This window comes from Cavia porcellus, unplaced genomic scaffold, assembly GCF_034190915.1.
Source record: "Cavia porcellus strain 051 isolate PalLab524CR breed Dunkin Hartley unplaced genomic scaffold, mCavPor4.1 scaffold_4, whole genome shotgun sequence".
Classification (NCBI taxonomy): Eukaryota; Metazoa; Chordata; class Mammalia; order Rodentia; family Caviidae; genus Cavia; species Cavia porcellus.
The window spans coordinates 108,763,740-108,791,044 of record NW_026947487.1 but is presented as its reverse complement, the minus strand read 5'-3'; the positions used below and the strand labels follow the sequence as shown (position 1 = coordinate 108,791,044).

Below are 27,305 nucleotides of genomic sequence, written 5' to 3'. Positions count from 1 at the left end.
TTTTGGATGAACACTTTTCATACTGCACCTTTACTTTCGCAACTCTCTTTTCGATGCCACAAGGGTGTTCGCAGGTCGAGCTTCCGCTGCTCCAGGGTCGCAGAGCCCTTTGGCTGATCGCGGCGACTCCGGAGTAATTCCCACTTCCGAGAGGTCCGCCTCTTATTTTAGGATCCGAGTTCCATAGGCTGACCAGACTGCGTGCCGCACTCCGATTGGACCAAACAACTGCTCGTCAAGCATCCACCACCCCATCGAGTCTTTCTTGGAGATTAAAGAAGAATGAAGTTACCTCATCTCTGGGGCAGCATGCTTATTGGACCAGCACGAGGAGTATCCTTTAGAGTTTAGGCTGAAAATGTCCTCAGGTGAGAAGAGAAAAAAGCTGGAGCTTTCGTGGACCCAGAGAGACGTCTCTAGTAGATGCCTAGGTAAGATTTGGACTGGACTGGAGGAAGGCGACAGTCTACCCGGATTGGGCCACAAGAAGGAATGCCCGCCCTTTCTGCGCTCGGATTGGCTGAGTGCGAGCCGCGCCTCCCTCACGCCCACTGCCCGGATGAGAGACAAGTGCTGCTCTCGCCTGGCTTCCGACTTCCAGTAGGTTGCTCAGGAGAGTATAAAAGGGTGCGCTGGGCTCCAGACTTGATCCGAAGTTGATCCTGGAGAGGCGTGCTCCATCGCAACGGTGAGGGTCTGCAGGAGAGAAGTGTCGCGGGGAGCTCTGTGACCGGAAATGTCATTTCTGAGCGGTGGTTTGCTAAAGTGTGGCCGAACCTCAGCGGCACCCAGAAGTGTGGTGCTGTCCTGGCTTCGGAGTCAGGATCAGTTGAGATACGGGGCTTAAAACAAGTGTTTATATGCCTTTGTTTCCCTCAGGCTACTAGAGCCTCTCTGCAGAAAGCCTTGGAGGGTGCAGGTATTTGGACACGATTTTGAATGGCTCATCCCGTGGAAAGCTGTGGGGGGAAACAAGCGCTGGGAATGTGTCCAGGGGACCTGGCTCTGTAAAGGCTTCTGAGAAGTGTCTTTTGCTGCCTGTCACCCTCGATTCCCCTTCCCCCAGGGATGTGCAGATGAAGGCCAGCAGAGACGCTGCTGCCCCAGCCCCTGGGGACACACAGGACTTGGAGGGCACGCAGTTCCCTAGGGAGGAGACTGGAGCTGGTGGAGTTCCCTCGGGCCCACCAGATACCAGAGATGGGGACCTGGAGGAAATATGTATGCTGCCTTCTCTAGGGTTTTGGAAGAAAAGCGCGCGTGGGGGAGGACATGTTGGGTAAGGGAGAAGAGGATTAGTGAAAGATCAATGAGGAGTCTTTGGGGACTCGGAAGTAGCTTGAACCATCGCCATGCTGGGAGGAGGTAATAGTAGACTCATTTGTGTAGTTTAAATCATTAAGGAATTAAAAGGAAGTCAGTAGGTATCCGCTGGTGTTCACCAAGTGCAGTTCTGTGGTCCTGGTAGATGCATGTTGTGAGGGATCAAACCTATTTGTACCGGAAAATACCCAATTTAGCACTGAAAGACCCTTATCCCAGGAACCTCCCAGTTCTGGGCAAACCAGAATGTATTTGGTGAGTTCAGGTGACTGACAATCAACAAAAATGTGGTTGGTGTCAGAGAGGGCCACTGGGGGCCTAAGGTATTTAGGTTAATGAACATGAATAGGGTCAAAGGAGGAACTATTTAGAAGGTAAGTGAGGGCACTTGGGTATAGAATCCTTGTGATGGGAAAGGAAATCAGTAGGGAGTACTGAGCACTCTGCCTCCGCATTATTGAAGAATCAGTAAAGGATTTGAGGGTTGGTAAGGAACCAAATGTTAATGTGTATTAATGGTAGTCGGTGGAGGAAGAGGGCCAGTTCCCCCTCATTCTGGAGAATGAGGTGGTGCAGAGAGTGGCTGTGGGGGCCAGGGCAGGGATCCCAGTGAGGAGGACTGGCGCAGCCAGCAGAAGCATGTGTTTGTGCTGAGCGAGGCTGGCAAGCCCATCTACTCACGGTAGTGTAACCTGGAGCCGCTGTCAGCTACCTTGGGCGCGATGACAGCCCTGGTGTCCTTGGTGCAGAGTGCTGGGGATAACATCCGCACCATCTAAGCCAGTGACCAAGGGGGTGGGAAGCGGAATGGGAGCCATGGCTGGGAATGTGGCAGGCTGGCTGGCCACGGGAGGTGTGTCTGTCTGTCCGTCTGTCTGCCTGCCTGCCTTTCACACAAGGCACCAGCAGCCAGCCCGGGTGACCCGGGGTCTGACTCTGTGTCAGCACCGTCCTCTGCTTGGTCTGGGTTCTGCATGAGCAGCGTCTCTGAGTAACTGGCTGGATGACCCTGTGCTGAGAGCCTGGCTGGGTGCTGGCTCAGTGTCAGTCCTGCTGGATGACCCTGTGCTGAGAGCCTGGCTGGGTGCTGGCTCAGTGTCAGTCCTGCTGGATGACCCTGTGCTGAGAGCCGGGCTGGGTGCTGGCTCAGTGTCGGTCCTGCCCCACGTCACTGCCTTACTTCCTCTCCTTTCCTATCTGCTAGTCATGCTCCTTACTAGTGACAGGAGTAAAACAGTTGTTCTCACAGTTCAGACTCACTGTGGAGTTGTGGACCAGAGAGGAAGCTGCGCCTTTGTTCTCATCTTCCTTGTGAAAAAGCTGGCAGCCTGGGGCCGCTCCCTTATTAAGTATGTTGTGTATAACTTTCCTGTGTCCTGCCATCAAAGTGAACAATTTGTCATTGTGTTCCCTTAAGATAAATACCGATGAAAAAATTACATGAAAAGAGATTTCACTAAGATGTGATTAATTAAAGGAAATATTCAGGTATAAGTTATTTTGATAATTCATTGAGATTTTATGGGATTACAATTCTGCCACATTAAAAAATCTCACTTAAGATAATTATATAATTTTAAAGTCACATGGGATAATGTGCCCGTGTCCTGAATAATGATATATGTAAACCCATTGCAAAAATGACTGAGAATCCCTGTTCAAAGGCTCAGCAGAGTTTGTAGCTGCTGTTTGTTACTTTCATGTCAAGCATGGAACAGTGCAAGAACACTGGCCAAAGTTGTTGGTGCTTCATGGTGGTAGAGAGGGTGTCAGGTTGCATCCAACACACTCACTTGGCCTCCTTCATAGTGAATCAGCTCTCTCACCTGTACCTTTCATATCCAAAATTGTACACTAAGTACCAGTTCTGTTTGTGGGTTGACTTTTACGTTAGAATCTGAGTTTTATAAAAACCAAAAATTGTTTTCACTTGTTCTGAGCAGCAGCTCTGGTATATTTAAAGGCGATGGATCCTTTATCTCTCCTGAGCCTGCAGAGGCAGGAAGTGCACCAAGTTCTTAGTGGTGATTTCAGCCAGATGTAAATAAAGGTCTAGGGGAAGAGGACATCTACTCATTCTCCCCAGGACAGCATCGGTGACTGTCTTCCATCTCCAGGATATTTTAAATAAAACCTGCTGGAAAGCCGAAAAGTTGCATTAAAACGTTTAATTAGATTTCTTAAGGACACTGTGATTTTTCAAATATCTTGTCAAATGGTACTTAAGAGACAGGTTATGCTCCAAGCAGAAGATAAACACAGGTCACTGTGAGACAGGTGCCTGTAAATAACTTCTGTGTTAACTCGGTTTTCAAGATTATATTTCAGGGGGTAGACCTGGCAAGCAAACAGATGCCTTTTATGGTTAACTTTTCCTTTATGCGGACAGTATTTGTTGTCTGATTTGCCAGTTCACTCTTCTACTCGCTCTTTTTGTTGAGTAATTTGAACAAGGATCAGACTCTCCTACCTGGCTCTAGCTCTGACTCCTCCTTTGATGAGCAGCATGATTTTCTGCAGACCTTTTTTATCTTTATCGATTAAAGATACTGAAATCCCTTTTTAGTTTAAAAAAGCCGCTTTTCATAGGTATGACATTGTAAGTAATTTAACTTGTTTTCTGAGGTCCTATATTTTTTATTATGTATTCTTGCTCATGAGAGCCACAAGAGATTTCATAAACTATCCCTGTAATTGTTCCTACATTTACTGTCACATCTTCCCAGAAACAGTCCTTTCTCTGTAATGGAAAGGCACTCAATCAAATTCCAATTTCTTGGTACTCCATTTTTCTCCCAGACCTTTTGTTAAGAGGAGTCTTCATTTTACCAGCAAAAGTCATGCTCTTGGTTGGCACAGATATGATCAAGTCTTCTTTTCCATTGGGCAAGGCCACCCAAGAATCTAAGTCAGTTAAGGACTTTCATAAACACCCAAAATATAGTTACCTCACCAGGACTGCTGTGATGAAGAAGATATCTCTCTTCAATTCCATCCTCCATATTTCTTTTTCTAGCCTTTACACTGCTTTGGTGTTCTAGGAATTGGATAACAGGAAAGGTAGATGTTTTTTCTTTAGTTTTTGTTTAGGTTAGTTTTGTTTTTTGCTCATTAGCATTAGAAGCACAATTATCCAGACAGATAAAGGATGCTATGCGTTTCTAAGGCCCTGTGCAGGAACACCTTGGAGTACAGCTATTCTGTTTGAATTCAGCTGTGGGCTGTTAAGTCCCTTGTAGTTTCTACTCCCAGTGCTAATTCTAGCCCATCACTGGTGCTGAAGCAGAAAGCTGTTGGTCCATCCCACCAGCAGGGATGAATCTGGAAACTTCTGAGCTTCTGAGTTAGAGTTTGCAGGGGTTAACCAGCCTAGGAAAACCTCAGGGAAAAAGTTTGAACTCTGTGAATCATCCACACAGGTGAAAGAGCTGTGTGAAGAGGAGCTGAGGGTGATCTGAAGTGTGGATGAAGTCCTTTCTATTCCGAGGTTTGGTGCAGAGAAGACACTTCCTCTGGGGGTCTGGCTGCCCCACTCTCTGGATTTAGGGCTACAGACTGTACATGGTCTGCATAATCCAGATTTCAGCCTCCTAAAGCTGGAAGTAACTGAGCAACATTGAGTAGATTTAAACTCCATCCTTAAAAAGATGTAACACCAACAAAAAGGCAACCAGCCCACCAGACAACAGAGAGGTTTCTATGAAAGTAAAGCTACTCAAGGAGACAGACAATGACATGGGTGAAGTGTAGAAAGAGATTTGACATAATTCTAGGAAAGCATTGAAAGACCTCGAGGAAGTAACAAATAGGATTTTTTTCCTGAAACTAAAAAATTCAACTGGAATAACTAAATATCAGTATTCATATTTTCACTTATTTAACAAAAAAAGAGACAGCTAACTTGAGCATGTGGCATGCTGTGTCCCTCTAAATGCTGTACCCAGGGGTATCGCCGAGCAGGCTAAAGAGAAGAGCGAGCCAAGCAATGTTCAGTCAGTTTGATTACAGTTTATGGAGTCAAAACTCCCATGTGTCCATGCTAACGTGCATAGTAATTGAATGAATCATTGATCACTCCCAAGGGGCTACTGTTTGTAGAGAAATATCAAATCAGTAAATGTGGAAAAAGGAGAGAAATCCAAAATTGCCATTAGTGATTCACCACTATAATAACAGTTGAAAGATTTGCCAGTGAAGACCCGAATCAGCAAGTGAAAATCTGAAAAGAAACAGGCTATAATGCAGACTGAGAGTAACTTCACAAAGAAGAAATCTGACACTTCATTGACTAAGAATTTAGCACCATATTCACAAGGAATAGGACCTATTGACATAGGTACTCAATAATGATATCACATACCAGGAAGGACATGACATCACTTCTGGGGAATTCTTGCCAAAAGCTACATAAGCTTGATTTATGTTAGGAATCTGAATTGTCAAGATCATGAAACACAAGAAGAGACTAAGGGACTCTCAGACATTGGAGGCTGTTAAAAAGTCTCAGGGACTAACTTCCATCAGGGACCCTGAATTATATTCTATAAGAAAACCAGGCAATGGAGATGGGGGAAATGAGAAATTTGCATATGATTTGTAGTTTCATAATTAATGTTAATGTCCATGCTTTTCATAATTGAAATATGGACCCCAGGCACAAGATAAATGTAAACTCAACCAGATTTATTATTTTTCTATAAATTTAAAATTATTTCAAGACAAACATTTTTCAAAAGCTACACATGTGGCAGTTTCATGTGGACCCATTGATTTTTTTTGTGTCATTTGCATACTAACCCATAGACACTACAGGGATATATATATATATATATATATATATTTTTTTTTTTCTTTCCCAGTACACATTTGAATTTTCTCCCAAAAGCTGCTACTAGTGTATGAGTAGACACAGGTGCTCATGTAATTTGCAAGGACTGTTGATAAAGCTCCATCTAATTACTAAAAAAATGCATTTATCATACATGTGTTTACACTCTGCACGATAAGTAAAATCACAATACAAAAGTCAATGATGAGTGCAGCATACAATTTAAAATGTTAATTGCCCCTTAGTGTCACTGTGGATAAAGTGGTGTTGCATGAAAGTGACATCTTAGCACTAAATATATATAACACAACTCATTTAAAACACATTTTTGGCACTCCAAAAATAAAATTTTGTAAATTTTGGGTACTGGGTAATTGGTTTTCATTAAGATTTCCTTAATTAAATATTTGCTAGATAGGTTTATTAATCATCACAAAGTGAATCTATAAAGCAACTTGTAAAACTGTAGAATTTGCCATGTAATGGGCTATTCCTGGTTATTACTATCAAGAGAAGCAGGGTGTGTGATAGGCCACATTTTGCTTAATGTTTGCTTTGAAGTATTTGATTGTTCTAAATAGGTAGTAAATGTCCATTTAAAAAGAAAAGCAATATTCAGCAAGCTGCATAAAAAATTACTGCAGGGCTGTCTGTATTTCCACCAGTTTTCATCAAGTAAGTGAAAGCAGTCACCCTCAATCATCCCATCTGCTAGAGTCACTTTCAGAGGGAGCCAGGCTGACTCCCATGGAAACCACAGCAGGAGGGTGTTTCAGTCCCAAGACTGAAACCACTGGCAGCTTACAAACACACCCCCACTCTCTCTCTGTCTCTCCCTCCACCCCGCCTCTCTCCCTCTCTTTCTCTGGCTCTGCATGCTACCCCAAAATCTAAATGGATTTCAAATCAATTTTTAAACCAAACAAATACTTTAAAAATTGCTCTGTGATATACAAACTGTACTCATTAAGTCAAATACTGATAACATTGTTTTTAATTGTGACTACTCTGTGTGTAGATTTGGCATGAACTATAAAGAAATTTATATCACATAATTGTGCATCAACCAACTTTCAGTTCTACATGAATGCTTTGGTAACACACAACAGATAAAATTAAATGACTGACCATAGCTTCCCTCTTTTATAGAATGAAAAAAATAAGGGAGAAGGCAAACATGTTTCAGTGAGAGAAAATAAAAGAGACAAGAACTAGATGACCTGAGATTTGCAACAAGAAAAAGTTTCCCCAGCATACATTTGTATTTTGCTCCTTTTGCTTGCTTGTAAGAAGTAAAATGAGGGTGAATTTAAGTGTAGTATTACACAAGACACTCTATTTATAAAAAATCTTTGGGAATATGTTTATTGATGGTTGGTGTGGAAGAGGAGTTAATTTGTTTAATAGTGGAAGTTGCATTTAAATAGTACAATGAATGTTTAAATTCTAGAGACAAAGATAATTATTCTTTATAGTAGTTTTCCCTTCTCCCGAGGTGCATCCCCAGAAATTGACCCTTCAATGATGCACGGAAAACAACCTGTTTCAGTTATTGTTTACTCAGTGTTTATTGAATTAACTCTATTGAGTGTTGCACATCAGGCCCTGTGCTTGGTGATGAAACAACATGAAACACAGAGAGCCTTCTGCTGACCTCACAGGTGCAGACCCACGGAGCGGGCAGGCAGATGCTGGAAGAGGGGTGAGTTCTAATAATTTCCCTTAGAAATGGAGATGAGGAAAAGCTGTGCTGACAAAAGATGCTCAAAACAATGGAATGAGTCAACTCATGAATCTAAGGGGAAAGAATTTACTGTAGAGGAAGAGCAAATAAAAAATCTATGCAAATAAGAGCAGAAGGTGAATGGGAAGTAAACTGGACGGGACTGAAAGAATATTAGTGTAAAAAAAAAAAAAAATAGAGCTACTGGGGCCCTAGCTGAGACTGGGGCCAGGTCAAGATTATGTTTAAATCAATGACGCAATTTACCCAAAAGCAAAATTTTTGTTAGGGAAATGTGGTATCTATAATTAACCTGGCAGAATAGGTTACCTGTGTGAAACACATGCTCATGCTCATGTTGCAACCTTGTGCCTGTGCACTGAGATGCAGGAGAAATAGCTGAAGAGGGGTAATGAGTGGGGATGACACACAGAGAGGTTTGCAGAGAAGAGAATGGCTTGGAGGTTGGAAAGTTCACGGTCCTCATGCTACGCGGATTAGGACACTGCTTCGGTGGACTAAAAGACGACAATCCTGAATGTTTTGTTTGTTTTGTTTTGGTTTGGTTTGGTTTGTTTCGAGGAAGAGAGAAAGAGCATATATTTATGATACGTGTAACTATGGGGCAGATGGATCCTGAAGATGGATTAGACAGAGAACACAGTGGAGGAGGGACTCCTGGCTTGATTTCAATTTTTGACAACGTGAGCAGTGCTGCTACTCCAGGAAACAGGAAACACTGAAAGAGGCCAGTGCAGAGAGCTGCAGAAGATGCATTATGTGGATAAGGCTCAGAAGAGGGGGAATGAGGGTTGTCATTGAAATGAGCAGTAGGTCTCTGGAGAGTATCATAAGGGGTAGCCACAGCATTCCACGTGGTACTTCATAAGCACAGATCTTCTGTACTTTAGAAAATTTTCTGAAAAACATCTTTATTGTCCTAGCAATGAAGAGCAGCTACAGTGAATCCTATGTCTAAGTAGAGATTTCCAATAAATAATATGATTATCATTCACTCAAGGATAGAAAGAAATCATAAATTGGTAAGGAGCTGTGGTCTTTACACTTCAGGGTTGGAATTGGGGTGGCAATCACCTTGCCTTGATGGAAGGGGAGTGGTCAAAATCATGAGGCAGAAGACCCATTAGAATGCAAGACTGTTGATCTCTAGGAACTATTCTTGATACCTAATCAAATTCAGATTTTCTTCCACATTGTAGTTATTTTCTGTTATTTCTAAGACTTCCATAATTTTTCTCTTAAATGTTTTAGTCCCATTGTTGCTTTGTGGTGGAAAAAAGGGAAAACTCGGAGCTTCTGCCAGAAGTTAATCATGCAAAAACAGGGATGATTTACTTAGCTTAAACTAGACACTAGTTTGGTCATTAAACAGTTGTCTAATGTTGGCCACTTAGCTAAAATATTTTACAAGGACCAAAATGGGATGGTATAAAATGACACTTTTCCTTCAGGGACTCCTGAAGACAGACCCATTTAAAAGATCTACTTTCCTATAGTGTTGTGATAGGAGCTCACCTCTCACTTAGATGATATCTAGAAGCTTTATGCATTAGATTGAGGTCTGCCTGGATTTTGCTTATGACTGAACTGCCTGGAAGTCACTGGGAGACTGTAAACCCCTTTCTAAAATCATTATACCCAAGGAAACCTACTTCTTCAGTGGAAAACAATTTACATGGCAAAAAATAGTGAGGTGCATAATACGATTTATTTTGGTAACTGAGTATATGATATTAATGACACCATACAGTATGTATATAATATCACACAGTATGCATGATTGTACAGCATGTATGATATGATATCTCAGAAAACATTTGCCTTCAAATTATGGATTATAAGGCAAAGACTAACTCTTGAGTTTGTATTATGTTTTATAGCATAGTGTCTGTGCTTAAGCTTCAGTTTCACAATAGAAGCCAATAGAGAAGTAGAAATTGTTACAAAGAAGTTTTTGAAGCATTTCAGCACCGCATCAATTTCATACATCATGAAATTTCAACTGTGATAAAGCCAGTGTGCGATAAATTTCTACTAAGAAAGACATAAAAAAAAGAGATTTTCTTTCTCTTACGCAAATCAAAGTTAGAATGTATGTACAGTAGAAAATGTGACATCATTCAAAGGCTATCACCACATTTCCTTTATCCACTGACCTGCAGAGGGGGACACTTAGGCTGAGTCCTTATCTTGGCTGTTGGGAATAACGCTGCCAGGAGCACAGAAGCGCAGATCTCATCTTACTGGTTTCATTGCCTTTGGCTCTACACCCAAGTTGCTAGGTTGTACTGTAGCTCTGCTAATGTTTTGAGCAACCTCTAAACTTCTTGCACGATGGTTGTACTAGCTGACATCCTACCAACAGTGTGCCAGGGTTCATGGACAAATGTTGGGAGCCGCGGCCGAGCCCGGTCGCCTTACTTGGCGGACGTGAGGCCTGTAGGAAAGAGCAAAGCCTGAGCTAGATTACCCCTCCCATCGAGTGAGCCAAAATGGCGCCTGCTTCCTGCCCCCTGATTGCCCTGGCGACGTAAACAACCCGCTCTGTAAGATAGTCTGCCTAGCAACAACTGATGTTAGCCAATCAGCCCGCATCGCGCGCTTTGAACTGATTGGCCACTGTTACCCTATAAAAGTAAATGCCTCTCCCGCCACGAGAGAGAAGCACAGAGAGAAGCACAGAGAGAGATAGAGAAAGTCCACCGGTAAGAAAAGACTGGTGGCAGAGCAGAGGCCTCACGGGGCCCACGCGGAGACAAATAAAGACAAGGTTGCACACCGTCAGAATCTGTCGTGTGTTTTTCCTGCCGGCCGGGAGCGACACCGACAGACAAATCTGGAGGACATTATGTTAGTGAAAGAATCCAGACGCAGACAGACAAACGCAGTACTGCATGATATCACAAATGTGTAGAATCTAACTAAGCTGGCCTCGTAGAAACAGAGTAGGATGATGGCGACTCCAAGGATCGGGTGGCTGAGAGGAAGGGGAAGGAAATGTTGGTCGTAGCACATAAACTTTCAGTTAGATACAGGGAATCGATTGCAGAGATCTTTTGTACCACAAAGTGACTACAGTTAACAATATGCCAAATTCTTGAAAAATACCAACCGAGTGGATTTTAAAATTTTATCACCATAAAAATGAGAACTAGGTCAGATGATGTGTATGTTAGTCCTGTTTACTCATTGTACTATATGTAACACATGTATACATTAAAAACATTATGAATGTTGTACATAATAAATTTGTCAGTTTAAATAACTAAATAAAACTATCAGCCTTCTCACCAATAGTTTGCAGTGTAAGAATTTACCTGATTTTCAATTAATTTGATCAGTGTCTTCTTGTCTGAGATTTTTATAAAATAAAATGTGGTTGTTGTCATGTCATTATATCTGGTTTATTTTCTTTCAAATAGCTACAATCTCATTTGAAGAGATAGTGCTTTCCAATCATTTATCAAGTGCTATAAATTTCTACTCAGAAAAGTTGGCCAAATCCATTCAGCAAATGAAAAAAAAAAAATTCAAAGTCTTTCTCAATCCTCACTGTCATTTGTAACTATCTTCTTTTAATATGTATTTTGAAGAAAAGGTCATTTCACTGTTCAATTAAAAAATTAATTTTGTTCCTGTTGAAAATGTAAAGAAATTCGAATCATTTATAACACTTTATTTTGAAAGAAAACATGAATTCCTCCAACAGAAACATAATTTACCAGAAAGTTGATCACATGCACAGCTTAGAAATATACATGTTGGTTTAACAGGCATAAAGTAATGTCTAGTTTCAACACCCGAAATAGGGGAATCATTTCATTAAGAGTGAACACAAGTTAGTCTGGCATGATACAAAGAATTATGATACGAATTAGATTTGCTAGTTCCTGGCTTGATAAAATAGAAATGCATAATTCAATGGCTTTTCAAAAAATAATTGTTGGAGCTCCTAATTTTCAGAGAGAGGTAATAGGAAAGCACAGAGCAAGTCAAGGATGAGACTTTCCAGTCTTTTCTCAGGGGAAAGAAGGAAGAGCAGGCAGGAAGCCAGAGCCATGGCAGGAGCCCAGATCCGTTCTGGCAGATTCACTGACTATTTGAGGGTGAATGATGTAAAGAAATGGGCTGCACATTACACCCTGACTAGGAAATCCAGAAACAGGCAGTGACTTCATCAGGATTTCACACACAGAAGTAGAAAGAAACACCAGAGCACAGATCTCCTTCTGGAAAGATCAAACAGAAAGGAGCTGGGGTACATCAGGCCCAGCTAGATGAAGCAAGTGACAGAAAATGGGGATAAAACACCCAGAGCTGTGTCCTCCAAAGCTGGCTACTTCCTGGTCCCTGACTCCTGTGAATCTGTTGCCTTAGGAAATGGCAAAGGGAATCTAGGTGGAGATGAAATGAAATACACCAGTTAGTTGGCGTTGAAACAGGGAGGTTACCATGGATTACTGGATTGCCTTGACTAGAGGCTCAGTGTAGTCTTTAAACTCCTTAAAGGGGAAAGGGAGGCCTTAGAGGTCAGACTGGCATGGCATGAGGACTTGGCCCGCTTTTCCTGACTTTGAAATTCAAGGAAGGGAACCAGGAACCGAGGAATACGGGCAATGAATAGACGTTGAAAAGACAAGGAACTGATGAGTTTCCACAAGGGAACACAAGCCTGCAGACACCTTGATCTTAGCCCAGTGAGACACACTTTGGAATTCTAAAGTACAGGAGTGAAAGGTGGTGGATTTGTAGTGTTAAGCCAGTATGTTGTCATAATTTGTTACAGAAACAATAGAAAAATAATAAAGGGGGAATTAAGTAAGAGTCCATAAGCAGAATTATAAGAACCTTCTTGCCCTCTTAGAGTTTGAGAGTTTGAAACTCTTCCTAAGGAGGTCAGTTTCAGAAAGCCTCATTAATATACAACTTCTAATCAAGTGTTTCATCACTTCATATCCAGATGACAGCCAAAGATAATCTGGCATTTGAGGAGTCTTTGCCATGAAAGACATGTAAAACAAAACAAAAGTAAATACTTCCCCTTAAAAAAGAAAATTCAGGGGAAAGAGGCTACATAGTGAGAAAAATAGATTTTCAAAAAGCTATACATGATATAATAACAGATGATATAAATTTGTATATAGGTGAAATAAATCAAGACACTGAAAACTACGTTTATACAAATTTTATAAATACAAAATCTGAAATTAAAATGTTGCAAGCATTATGAGAATAAAGTTGAGAAAAATTTTTCAAGCTGTAGCCCAAAATGGAAAATAGACAAAGCCAGAAAGAAATTTAAACTCTGGAGATTAAAAAAAAAAAAAGTTCTATGAAGAAAGAAGAAATAAAATGGTACATAATAAAAATTAACTTTGCCCAAAAGAAAATCCGACCTTGGCGTTTGGCACCTGAAAAGTAATCCCCAAGGTCTTCAATGTATGCCTTGCTTACATAAGTGGTCTGTGATCTTCACAATCATGCAAGGGCATCACAATTATGCAAGTCTGAGGAACTATTTTTAACCAAGGAAAACTACAAACATGTGACAACAGAATACAACGTGAAATTCTGAACTAGATCATTTTTGCTGCAATAGACATTATTAGAACAATTGGTGAATCTATGTGGCCTGGGGATTAAACTGTAATAACATGTTATAGTTTCAAATTTTCTGGAGTATTTTTCTTTTTCTTTTTTTTTTTTTTTTAAATCACAATTCATTGTTTCTGAACACAAGCCAATTTTCAAACCTAGAATCTACTGACTGAAGCTTATGGCCTAAATTGTAGGAAGAAAGATGATGTACCAACATAGGAAGTAAATATATGACTGATTCTCTAGTGCTTGCCAAAGAGAATTAGAGCCACATAAGAACTGTACACTGTGTGGAGAAAGGGGAGGGCCCTGGACACTGGCTGAGCCAGCAAGAGCTCCCCCCCACAAAAAAAAAAATTAAGAGTAAAGTTATATTGAAAGTAAGTGGGGTTCTGTCTCAGACTCAGCCAGTGGACACAGCTGTAGTCATTTCAAAAGTACAACTGAAATAGACACCCCCAGGGTTGCTCCTTCCCTACTTCCCCTGGTTAGCTAATAACGCTGGGTAAGAAGACCTGTCACACAAAGACAGCCCTAGAGGAATTCTCTAACAGTAATCCCACTGCTGCCCCACTGGCCAAAATAAAACATCTGTGCTAGGGAGAGAGAACACAGACTAGTGCTACCCTGAATGGGTGAAGCAAGCAGGGGTCTCTATAGCATCTCCAGTTAATTCATTGATGAGGCTCCTGAAGGATCCAAACAATGCTGAGAAGGAAAGCAAACAGCACAGTATCAAACAAACACAAGTCCCAATCACAGCTGTTGTGCCAGACAGCACTTCTCAAGAGTGTATTTATGTGGTCTAGGGTCCCGAAAGTTGTATGTGGTTATTGATCTAAAAATATATCCTTTACCAAGTCTAGCTCATTGGAAATCTGCTTTGAAGAAGCCATTTATTTCATCCTCAGCAGAGAAATCCACTGCTTCCTAAAAAGGCTCCTGGCATGTTACTGAGCCCACCTAGAAATGAAGACCCTCACTATGGAACACTAAGTGTGAGCAGAGTCACCCGGAATGGGCAGGGTTCTGTCAAACCCAGCAAGGCATGGAGTTCACTGGGCCCAGCAGAAAGCAGCACAAAGTGGAAATGGTGCATGTGAGACCCAGCAGAGCACGAGCTGCACACAAAGCACAGGCTGCACCCTGGGGCTCTCCACCATTGTCCTACCAGGGCTTTTCCCTCAGCGCACACCCAGGGCTTCATGAAGGGTCCCTTATTACCAACTTCTGCAGCAGGGGAAATTCTAAACTTGTGTTGGATGTCTTGGGCTCAGAATGACGGAACAAGCTGCAAGTGGAAGGTTGCACTAAACAGGGTGGCATCACAGTGTGGATGCCCAGCCCTCCAAACACACACGCAATGAACATTCTTGGGTGGTTTCTCTGCTCATTCACTTTGTATGAGAAATGCTACAAGATTATAATTTATATGGACTCTTTGGGTCCATGAATTTTTGACTAATTGTCAAAATGTAGAAGATTTGGAAGATCAAAGATAAGAAGCTTTGAAGAGCTTGTAGTTGGATATGGAAGAAGGCATGAAACATAAAGAATTTTTTCCAGCCTCTGCTAACCTGGAAATATTCCTAGATAACCAAGCAGACAGAATGATGTGGACAGCTGGTACCAACCATTCTCAGTTACTGGTCACCAAGTCGCTCATACAATGGACACAACAGAGTAGTGATGGAGGCAGGAGCGGAATCTATGTGTGGTTTCAAGTAGCACAGGCTTCCCCCCCAACAGGACCGATCTAGCTACTACCACTTCCAAATGGTCAGCAACAGAGGCCAGCATTCATTCTCCAAAATGGTTTCCTTTACAGGCAGATAAATTTTGTGGCAAGTTGACCATATGAGATCCCTTCTGCTCTGAAAGATAGAGATTGGTCTTGGTTCAAATCATCACTTCTTTCTGGAATGAGTTGTCTTTGCTGCCTGCAATGCAAAAGCTGACACTACCCAGGGAGGGTGAGCAGAGACACCCTGCTGGCACCAGCACATCTCCTAGTAACGTGTCATCTCGTTCACTCTCTGCTGTAATGTGAAACCCTGTGTAAGGCACTGATTCACAAGAGGTTCTGTCTGGGGAACTTGTCTCCTATCAACAATAAGTGAAAGAGCTACTATTACACTGTGGGGCCAAGCGGCATGTGTTTGGGGCATAGATAATTATTTGGCCAATTTTAATAGCAAATAAAAAGTACACTAGTTCCAACCTGAGAAGCTTAGAGAAGATAAACAAAGATTCAAGCTCTTCATAGTGTGGTCAGCTGAGCTATGGGAACCCAGATTGGATGGTACTGGAGGGAGAGGATAAGCACCAAAAACGCATCTGTAGGGCAGAATCTGTGGTTTATTCCACCTTCCTCCTCATTTATGTCCCCAAGAAGTGGCTCTCTAGAGGCCCAGCGGATCTGCTCTCAAAACACACATGGAGCAGTTAGAACTGAGCAGACACAGGCACCTTCAGAGTCCCTGTTCTGTGCCAACCAGACCTGTTTCAGGACTTAACTATTTATCCTCTCTAGTTCTCAGGCAGGCGTGGTCTCAGTTTTTAGGAACTGCATGAGCTTGGACAGAGCCAGTTGTCTCAGTTACCAGGTAGCCAGTGTCCACTGCTTGGTCTATGAGGAATATAAACATTGAGCCCTTCCCTTTGACTCAGAAGATCTCTACAGTCACTCCAGCAGAATCAGCTGGCACTTGTCATGAGGCACTGCAGCCCGAGTCCCCACTTGCTTCATTATCCTTTCTCACACAAAGCTCTACAGCACTCCCTTCCACACTTCTTAATGTCACTTTCCTTTCAAAGTGTGCTTTCCAGGGAACCCAACTGCAACATCTCATTACGGACAACCATGGAAGCAGCTAAGAAGAGACGAGCTGAAGTATGGAAACTGATGGAGATGAAGGGCAACGGAGAGCTCTTCCTCCTGGTAAGATCTGGTAAGCTGTTTGACTTTTTAAAGCGCAATCATGTATTTTTTTTATAAAAACATAAGCATGCATGATGTTAAAAATGCAAAAGGATTTTTAATGATTACACTAAAGAAGCACTATAATTTTGAATCCAAGTTATTGTCACTTGCAAATCTTCAAAAACAAAGTCCAGAAAAACTACTGATAAACTAAAATCCAAGACTTCTTACTATGTTATATTCAAGCTATGACATATTCCTTCTATTTTCATTTGATTTTCTTTCTGAGATACATAAATGTGTTCACCCACACACACCCATAATGCACCGACACTTGATTTCTGAACTTTTTCCTCCTGGTTATCACTCTATCATTCAGACATTGAAGAACTGAAGAATATATTGAAGGCATCTCATTTAGCTGATATGTGAGTTTGAAAAGCAAACATCAGCTGGACGAACATTGATGCAGAATGTGTCCAATTCATTCTTCTATCAGGTGGGAATATTTGATGACTCATGCAATCTCTGGTAGATTTCACAAAACTCATACAAAGTGCTTTACTTAGAATTGTTTTTCCTGGAACCAAGGACCATGAACTTATTAAACAGTTTTCAACAAACCAATCTACCAAAGAGGATGATTGATCAAATGCAGGCTGATATTCACATAATTTGGACAGTGGATAGTATCTAAATCTACAAGTCATTTTGGACAAGGAGATAATCAAGATGGTTTAGATTTTTTTCATACCACTAAGTATTGGTCAAAATTTCAGATTTTGGAAATGCTAAGATTAAGATGCAGAGTAAAAACAGACACTGAAGTCACAGCTTCATCATGCACACACACACATGTGTTGTTATTGCCACTTAGGAAGATCACTTACGTGCATTATATGCTTTTCATCTGTTAAACCAAGCTGTCTGTCTGTCTGTCTGTCTGAACAGGACGCCAGCACTCTCCGATCTCATAAAGGAATTGTGTGACTCTGTTATACTGAAAGACTACACCATCTAATGGAAGATAGTTTTAAGTGGTAACTTCTCTATGGTGTTCTCTGGTTACTCATTATTGCGTTTTTGATTGTTTGTTTGTTGCTTTTAAGCTATGTCTGAAGAATGTACTAAGTATGGTTTAAAGCACAATTCTTGGAAGTGGATAAAAATGAAGCTGTAGTCTAGAGTGGATGAGGACCATTTCAACAAAATGAACACATCGCTCCCACTGATAACCCCGACTCCTGCAGGTGAGCCTTCAGTGCCACATTAATTGCACTCTGTTTACATAGTGTTTATCTTAATTTCACGAGATTGGGACAGTATAGTCACCTTGAAATGAGAATGTTAATTGTGTATTGGTTTCAGTGCTTCATTTGAAATCATCAGAAAGCTTTTTTTTTTCAGTTTTAAATTATAGCAAGCTACAATATATTTTCCCGTATAACACTTGTGCATTTATACTTTGTTCACTGGCCAAGCTCACTGGAGAAGAGAAGAGAATGAAAAGACATCATCCAATTTACACACATAGGAACCTTCCCACGACAACTGCTGACAGCCACATCATTGTTCCCTGGCAAAACTTTAAATCTGTGGCAACTTGAATTCACTTGTTACAATCAGTGAACATTTTTCTATTTTTCTTTCAATTTTGATTGATTTAAAAGGAAAAATACATAACTGCAGCATTTGTCAGTGGTCCACAATAATCACAAAGTCTTTCAAAAGGATTAAACATGCACAGACACACACACACACACACACACACACACACACACGCATCTACAGCAGTAAAGAAGCATACATCTATGCACCTTTTTACTGTTTTAAGAGAAAGAAATCTAGTGTAATTTCCTAACATTAAACTTTTATACAACATCTCTTAAAATATATTCTGCATTTTATTTCAAAAATGCTTTTTATTAAGCGAAATACAGGAATTGATTACAAATCAGCAAATCAAAACTGTGGTCTATAATGTGTTAGTGCATTCTGATATCAAAATACTGCAGCCTCTAGCAATGCAAACCACAAAGGACTACAGAGGTTCACCATCTGCAAACTTGTCTACAGTCTAGCTACCAACAAGATTAATATTACCACCAAATAAAACAAACACTTGGAAATATTTAAATCTGTGATGGTGGATGCATTCATCTTTACATTGAGTAAACCCTACCGTTTCTATGTTAGATCTTTCCCTTGGCACCACAGGTCTGCCAATTTAAAACAAAATGTACTTTGTTTACCAACATAAGTCCTTCATGAACTGTTATGCTAATTCATGTCCTTCAAATTCAGTCAGGCATTACAGAAACATTAACATGGGTACAGTGCTATGAGAAAGACAGACAAGTTTTTTAAGGGCTGCTAACACAGAAACTGTAGAAAATTAGAGGACAGTAATGGTGAATGCACATATTTCCAAATTTTCTGGTACATACAAGCAAAGGAACCTAACTTTCACTTGCAGGCACCTGGAGGTATCAGCATGGACAGCAAAGTGCCTTTCTTATTTAACTGTCTCATGGAATCCAGAGACAGCTCCAAGCAAGTATCGTGTTTACATGGCTTCAGAATTAACAGTTGTGACAGCTCTGTAAGGCTATTGATAATTCCTCAATCTCCTAGTGGATATGTGCACTCTAGTCAGAATGCCCTAGTTAGTGGATCTCATTGATTGTTGGTACTTGCTGAGAAATGAACTTCAGCATTCTAGAAGAGAAGTGACTGGAAGGAGGGGTTTGGTGTGGATTATATAATACGCTATTTTGCCTTCAGTGGACACCCTTTCTTTGGTTACTGGTTGCACAGAACAAGGGGCATAGTAGCAGCTCATATTTCAAATAATGTGTACTGGAAGTTCATGCAGGAAGGAGTACATACGTTAGAATTTTTAGCATAGGAAATGGGGCTCTATAGTTCAGTTTGTTGCCTTTTTTCTAATATATTAGAAGATACCACATGGAATATAGTCATGGGAGACCAAAGAAAAGCTGATGGTAAACTGTAGAAAATCAGAAACACAAACCTACAAAACAACTGACATAAGGTTCGGGGAAAACATTCTCAGAAGTGTATTTCATTTGAGATATTACAGTTGCAATTAAAAATAATTTTTGTTGTGTCAAGAATTATTTTTTATATGATCAACACATTTAATTGAAAACATTTTATAGTCTTTGGAATTGGAATTACTCAGGGTCTTAATTACTGTCACCATCAAACAATGATAATAAAATAGAAAGCTTTTAAAGGTAAGACGTCACAATGGACAGCCACTGCACTTGGAGTCTTGTTACAAATGAATTGTGTGTTCAGAGCTAAAGTCAGACACTCAAAACCAATGTATCCAAAATCATTAAGAAGAGTCAAATAGAAAAAGAGCAGTACAAACCAGCCAAAGACAACGAGACATTTTTCCAGACTTCTGATGTATTGAGCGTAGCACAGAGAAAGGCAAAAGGGCTTCATATACTTTTGGCCACTGAAGATGCAAACACCAGCCAAGTAGGATCTTAGGAGCGTTTCCAGGTCTATGAACAACACCAGGGGAGACTAAAGCAAACGCAGCATATGTTCTCAAACAAAGCAAGGTCGTTATAGTCCAATTTTGTACTTTTTATCTCTAACAAAACAGTTAAGAGACCAGGACCACAGTTTCCACATTTAAAAACTGTAGTCACTAAGCAAGTGAAACCGGCTTCCGATCATGTGAGAACAGCTGGAAATTAACAGCAGTATCTAATTCCTTGCTATGCATAGTGACACCATGAGAAGACTGTCACTAGATGAGGCCTTCTGGAGTGTTCCCAGCCTGGACAGGGCAAGAGGGCAGCGCTGCAAATCCATCGCCTGTGCATTTAGTGTGAGAGCAGGTCTTGTCCATTTGCAAAGGCCCTGGTTATTAAAACAAACTCTCATCGGTATAAGCGAAATCACAGCTGCCAATCAGAAGAAGTCCTCTTTCTGATACTCATTCACTGCGTTTTGTATATTATGCTTGTTTTTCAAAACAGTTTCAGCCCTGTCTACATTCTCTGACCTTTTTGCCTCATTTCTCTTGTATAACCTTTTCTGCTGATAAATGTGGATGGCTATGGCAGTGATGCAAAGCAAGATAAAGATCACAACAGCTATCAAACCTAGAGAGAGAACAGAAAAGAAATACAAAGTCAGAGTTTTGGGCGGAATAGAGCTGTGTTGACTTCATCTCTTACTCAATTGTAAAATACAATTTTTTCCACTCGAATCAAGCATCTACTACACATAAACTGGATAGATTAAAACTTCAGCTATTTAAACAGCATTACAATATATCGAGTTTACTTTTGGTTGCTATCAATTTATATGTTCCTTCTGTTTAATCTGAATGTACATTATATTAGTTCTACTTTGTACATTTATATTTAACACAGAATATTACCTGCGAGTTTCTAAGACAAGGTGTTAAGATGTAGATAAGCCTTAATTCTCTTGAAGTTATTTAGGAACAGTAAAATAGCAAAAGGTTTAATGTCAAAAGGCTTATCTGTATTTTATGGTTAAAATTTTATAAAATAGGTTTTCAGTTATTTGTTTCAGTATTGAATACCAACAGTAGGTCAGTTGTATGAACATTCTTTAACAAATCATAGATATAAATGCATAGATGTACTTAAATTATTTTTATATGAGAAATGTTGAGCTTTTGAAATTTGTTTCAAAGAATACAATTTTTCAGTACCACAATTCTCAATAGTATCTAAAATACTTACAATAATTAACTCTGGCATTACATTGTGTCTGCTGTCCTCAAAATGTGATTCGTGAACCTCAGGACACTTGGAGAAGGATCCCAAGGGTGAAATCTCATTTTGTAACAATGTGCTGAAATTTCTGCTGATGATATAAAATAAAGCAGGTAAAATTCCCAGTACTTTGCACAGTTTAGTGCAAGGATACCAAGCTGGAATCCTAGTCACAGAACTCATGAAGCTGAGGGCACTGTACTGCCAGGCAAAGCCACCTGTTCATTCATTTAAGGACATCCTTAATGCAGCAGTAAAGATGTCTCATTGTATTAAACATCGACTCTTGCCTGCAGGTCTTCTGAATGTTTTGTGTGTTGAAATGGGAAATGCACGTGAGGTGCTTGTGGCATATTCTGAAGGGTGAGGCCTGTCCCCAGGAGGAACACTGTGTGAACTCGGGAGTTATCAACTCGCGAGGCCTTCCGAGCTCACAGGGCCATTGCCAGCTGCTCGGCTTCCTGCAGCTCAGTCCCTGAGATGGAAATTCTATGGCCCTGCTCCTATGGTCTCCATGGTCCCTGGTGAGAACTTGTGCCATGAACTTTCCATACTGTCTTTCTCTGCATTTGAAATACATTTGATTCAAGTAAGAATTTCACGGGTGAACTTGTTTTTGAATAATGTTAGAATGACATACCAGCATATTTAGCCCTTGACTCTATAAATCTTGGACATAAACTTTGCCCAAAACAAAAATGTAAGAATCACATATTCTGTTCTAATATTGGCTTGACTATACAATGCTCTATATTTATATCTATCTTGGTATCTATATTTACCTCTATCTATACAAGAATACATGGAAAGGCACTATTGTGTGACAGCTTGTTTGATAGGAATCCTAGTTTAAAATGTTGAGCACATTGTATAAATCCTACAGCTTTATAAGAGTTTTTATCTATTGGATCTTATTACCCTTTCAGGTTTTTATTTTTATTATTTTTTACACTAGGGAAACAATACAATATTTATAAATGTGAGTTTGATCTAATTCACTCATGAGCATGGTCTCAAACTGCCTCCATTCACCTATAAAAGTCTCAAGATTATTCTTTTCTATAACTGAGTAATATTCCATTTTATAAAAATACTACATTTTTTTATCCATTCGGCAACTGATGGGCATTTGGGTTGTTTCCAAGATTTACCTATTACAAATCATGCTGCTATAAACATGGGTACACATATATTGCCATGGCATGACATTTTCATTTTTTTCCTTGAAAATACCCAAAAGTGGAATAGCTAGATTGAATAAGACTTCCAATCATAGTTTTCTAAGAATTCTTACACTGATTTTCATAGTGGTTGCAACAGTCTGCCCTCCCACCAACATGGATATTATAATAATGCAAGGGAAAGAAAATTCTCAAAAGGAAAGAACAGCTGGGATAGGGGAAAGGAGAAAAGGAAAAGATTATATGAATGTAGATGTGCATATATAAATGTATGTATGTGTACATGTACAAGATAGATAACTATACTACTAATCACTGTTAGTGTACCAAATGGAACAGTGTGTACTGTCATTGTTTGATCGATCATGATCATTTTTATGCCTAGATCTTGTAACCTGAACAACCATTTCTAGGATAATAATATGCAATATATTAACTGGTATTGATTTCCTACTAAGTTTTAAAATTGTGTATCATTTCTATCCCTTTGCTATTTTGTTTTTTAAAATAAAATTTTAAAAAGGGTTTTTACTGTTTACTATTTTTTACATATTTCTAACAAACTCTGTAATTATTAAACAACAGATTATTTTAACTAGTATGCATGCAAGGTAGCTTTTCTACTTGCCAGGTGATTAAATGAAATTATATTTTACACATCCTTAATTTGAACATCACAGATTTGAGGAAAACTAAAGGAGCAGGAATAATCATGACGGTTAACCTCAATCCTTGACTGGATTAAGAGCCACCTAGGAAATCAGTGCAGCACAGTTCAAGAGTCTCCACCGATGACTGGCGTGTGGGAAGTCAGCTGGTGGGGCACTCTCCCTGAATGTGGAGGAGAGCACGGAAAGAGCGCTGCCCTCAGCTGGAGTGGAACAAAAGTAAAGGAAGGAGAAGAGCTGCTAGCAGTCTCCAGAGAGGTTTCTCACTGTCTCTTCCTGGCCGCCAGGAGGGAGTGACTTTCCTCCTCCAAACCCTTCTGCCATGCTGGTCCTGCCTAATCACAGGCCTGAAACCAAAGGAGCCAGCTAAACATGCACCGAAATCTCCAAAACTGTGAGCCAAATACACCTTTCTCCTGTAGGTTGTTACTCTGATGGATTCTGTCAAAGTGATGAAAAGGCTCATAAACAAAGTGAAGGCCAAAAATATTTGACAAGTAACATTCACTGTCTGAATAAAATAATAACACATGAAGAAAATCTACATCTGGATGAGTAAGAGCCTGAAAAACAGAATTAAATGGACCAAGTATAAAGCCCACATGAGTTGCCTATAGATAAATAACCACGTTATGTGGCAAGGTATTAAAATAATTATTTACTTTATATGTGTCCATATCATATTCAGAGTGGGAAAAAGCTAAACCACTTAACATTTCAATAATTTGATTAATAACATTCTTATGAGCATTAATCAGGAAGAGAAAAGGTTTATTTCCAGAGCTGGTTTTGAATAAATTACATCACAAAGTCTGTGCTTTCACATTACCAGGGAGAAATACTTTAAAAGTTTTCTGTGTTAACTCTGCAATTTGAAATTACTGCTAACCACATTTAGTCCATTAACCCAATATCTGATAAAAATGAAATTAAAGGTATAATAGTCATTGATATTGAACATTATTTTTAAAATACCCAGGTTAATAAGCATTAAGGCAACACAAAATATAAGCTTCTCGTGTTAATGTTGTTCCTCCTTTTTGCAGGAGCTCTTGCTGGAGCAGTCATATGTCCACGCCAAAGGAAACTGAAAATGACATTTTCTCAGCTGTATTCAGAATTCCATAGGGCTTGTAACTGGACATTTCAGGTCTAATTAATATTCATTTTTACAGTTTTGCAATCATTCCTTGAATATGGTGTTCCAATGAGACTGTCAATTATTTATACTGAAAATTTCCAAGAATGCCAATAATCCAGAAAGATCCTATAAGACAACCCAGTAGACACAGTCAGTTGACCTCACAACTCAGTGCCTGGCACTTGCGAAGTGAGTAGGCTCCTCAGAGACATTTATATAAAATTAAATATTCACAGTTACCAGCAATACGATGAGAAACCTAGGTGAACCCATCCACGCTTCTCATTACCTCCAGTTACTGCCGAGTAACATTTGATTACGTTAGTCAGGGGCTCCTGCCCATCCACTGCTCCGAATGATCAGCAATGAAGTCACAAAGAGGGACCCAGGTGACACAGCTAAGGACAAGAAAGAAATTTTGAAAGATTCATAAATATTTTATGCCTGAACATGGTGCTGGAAGTGAATGGAATCTCTATCATTTTCAAATTGAACCATGAATCAGAAATTAAGACTCTAGAAAAAAATGAGAATGAGAACTCAAAACAGAATCAACTTTAAGAGGCCATCTTGAGAAAGCAGCATAGTAACAAAATCAGAAGTTTCCCCAATCCAATGGACTGGTGAGGTTATGAGTGGGTAGAGGCAAAGGTTTAAATCACCTGCAATGAATGTGTCCTTTCCCTTGATGTGGCATCAGTGCCAGCCGGGGCCACACAGCTGGATTCGGTCACATGCCCAGGAATGGTGACAGGTGCTGGGTGGCTGGGGCGGAGGGCAGCCTTCAGAGGGGCCACGTGGCTGAGCTGTACTGCAGACAGCATCCCGTGAAGCCCTGTGCTCCTGCCAGTGCTGTGTCCACATAGCTGTGCTCTGCAAACCCTGAGAAACACAGTAGTCATCACCATGGTGAAAGCACAGACAACCAGTGACACCACATGGAGTATTCCAAGTCTGCTCATGCAGTGGCCATAAATATACAACTGATAAATAACTCTCTGCCTTTAGTAAAAAATCCAATCTAAGGCTTTCCACAACTAGCGCTGAGATTGCCTAGGTTAACTAAAACAATTTGTTAGAATGGTTAATTGAAAGTGACACAGGGATCTCTCTGGAAATGACGAAAGCCTCCATAAGAATGGGTCAGGCTATGAACTGATAGAGGTCATAATATTTCAAATTTTAAAACATCATTAAAATGTATTTATGAGAGAGCTTGGAGTCAGTATCAGGAGGTGTGTGTCCTGGATTTAGAAATGAGTTCTGCTCAGATTTTAAGACTTAACCCATAAAAATAACAGAAGCTAGAGGCAAAATTGATCCTGTAGAGTCACCTTAACAATTATCCAATCTAAAGACTTGGTCCTGCTAAAAGCTTTCTGATACTTTACAATCCCACCTAAACCTGCCAGCTGACACAGCATCCTGCTGTCAGGTAAGAAGCCATGCTCCACAGCCACCGGCATGTCTCCTTAATGACCAGGGTCAGCACAGGAAATGTCTATGATCCATTTGTCTCCCTTCCTAGTTTAATTACAACCTGTACTTAGAAATATGCTGTGCCTTTCAGATAGACAACTCCTGCTCCCATGAGTTTAGTTAGTGTTGGAACAGAGACTGGTTTGAATGCCAGAATATTAAATTCATTATATCCTAACAAATAAGGAACCCTCCATACTAGTTGTTTACCAAGAATAAAATCTGTTGTACGTTCAAGTGTTGTCAGACTACTGTCCAAGTACAGTCACAGAATAGCACAATTACTCTCCCTTTACCTATATGGGCATAGATGAAATTTTTATTTTGTCTCTTGTTTTAAAAAGATAGTAAGTGTTAAATATTTACTGACTTCACCTTGTGTGCTAGGCACTGTCCTAAGGGATTTGAATGTTACTTTTCTCAATGAATAGGAGCCACATGAACTTCTTATTCCAGTCATGCAAATACGAAACAGGTTCAGGAGTTCAGTGATTTTCCTGAGATCATGCAGTTGTTGAAATTATTTACAGGACCCGAATCCTGTTGGGCACCAAGTCCCGAGGTTCTTTTGTTTATGAACTGTTTTAGGCTGGAGATATTCTTCCCTTCACCGTGGTTGTATCCTCAGCAGCATCTTGTTTTGTTTCTGTCTGAGGTGCTCTGTTTTGTGTGCTGCTCACCTGAGTGCTATGTTTTAAGTAATCCTGAGCATCATAAATCTGAGGCAGCCTGGCTGTTCTTGTTGTACTTAGGCATTTGAAGAATATTTCTTTGACTCCATTTTCTTTCACATTTTATACCTAATAATAAAAATGCTGGCCGGAATTTCTTTAAAAAGAATCCCGAAATTTGGAGAGATGGCATCACCTTCTGTGGGGGCAACTATTTCAAGAGTTCAATGTATTGTTGCTAATTAGGCTGCAGTAAGGACTTCTGTTCATTAACCTTGGAAATCTCAACACTGGTTGTAGAATGGCTTAATGGATTTCTTCCAATAAAAGCAGAACAAAAAAAGGAATTACTAGCTTCATGTTCATTGCATTAAGTGAACAGACTCAGACATATTCTGGCCCGGGTGCTCAGACTCTGTGGACCATGCCTGCCCTCCTGAGTGCCCCTGTCTCTCTACACGAGGAGAGCACAGGAGAGCATCTCTCCGAGCTCACATACACTGCACTGTGGGATCCTCTGGCACACAGCTGACCTTCAACACCCAGAATCCTGCTAAGCAGCCTCACAGAAGCAACTTTGTCACCGTGCTGAAAACAAAGAAATAACTGTCCACTGCCACAGCAGCCTCGTGCATGCACAGTCAGCCTTCCATACCTTGGATCCCACCCACCAATTCAGTTCGGGATCAAATATTGGGATCAAAGATTGTTTTTAAATAAATGACGTCAACACCAAACATGTAGAGGCTTTCTTTCTTGTCATTATTCTCTAAACAATATAGTATATTGACTATTTACATTGTAGTAGGTCTCATAAGCAATCCCGCATATTGGAGATACCTGTCAGTTCTATGCAAATACCATGTTACTTTATACAAGGCACTTGCGGATTTGCGGGATCAGCATACAGAATCCTGAAACAAATATCCCATGGATATAGACATACAACTGTATAT

At 40.3% G+C, this 27,305-nt stretch overlaps 1 long non-coding RNA gene across 2 annotated transcripts; it reads left to right on the top strand.

The window, feature by feature from the left end:
• LOC134475794 (uncharacterized) lies at positions 1 to 27,086 on the top strand. 2 transcript variants are annotated; one of them, XR_010047054.1, is made up of 3 exons: positions 1 to 688; positions 16,311 to 17,666; positions 24,105 to 27,086. It is a non-coding gene; the product is annotated as an uncharacterized LOC134475794 (long non-coding RNA). The 2 variants fall into 2 exon arrangements; XR_010047053.1 differs by lacking the exon at positions 24,105 to 27,086 and adding an exon at positions 21,506 to 22,824.
• Positions 27,087 to 27,305: the final 219 nt, after the last annotated feature.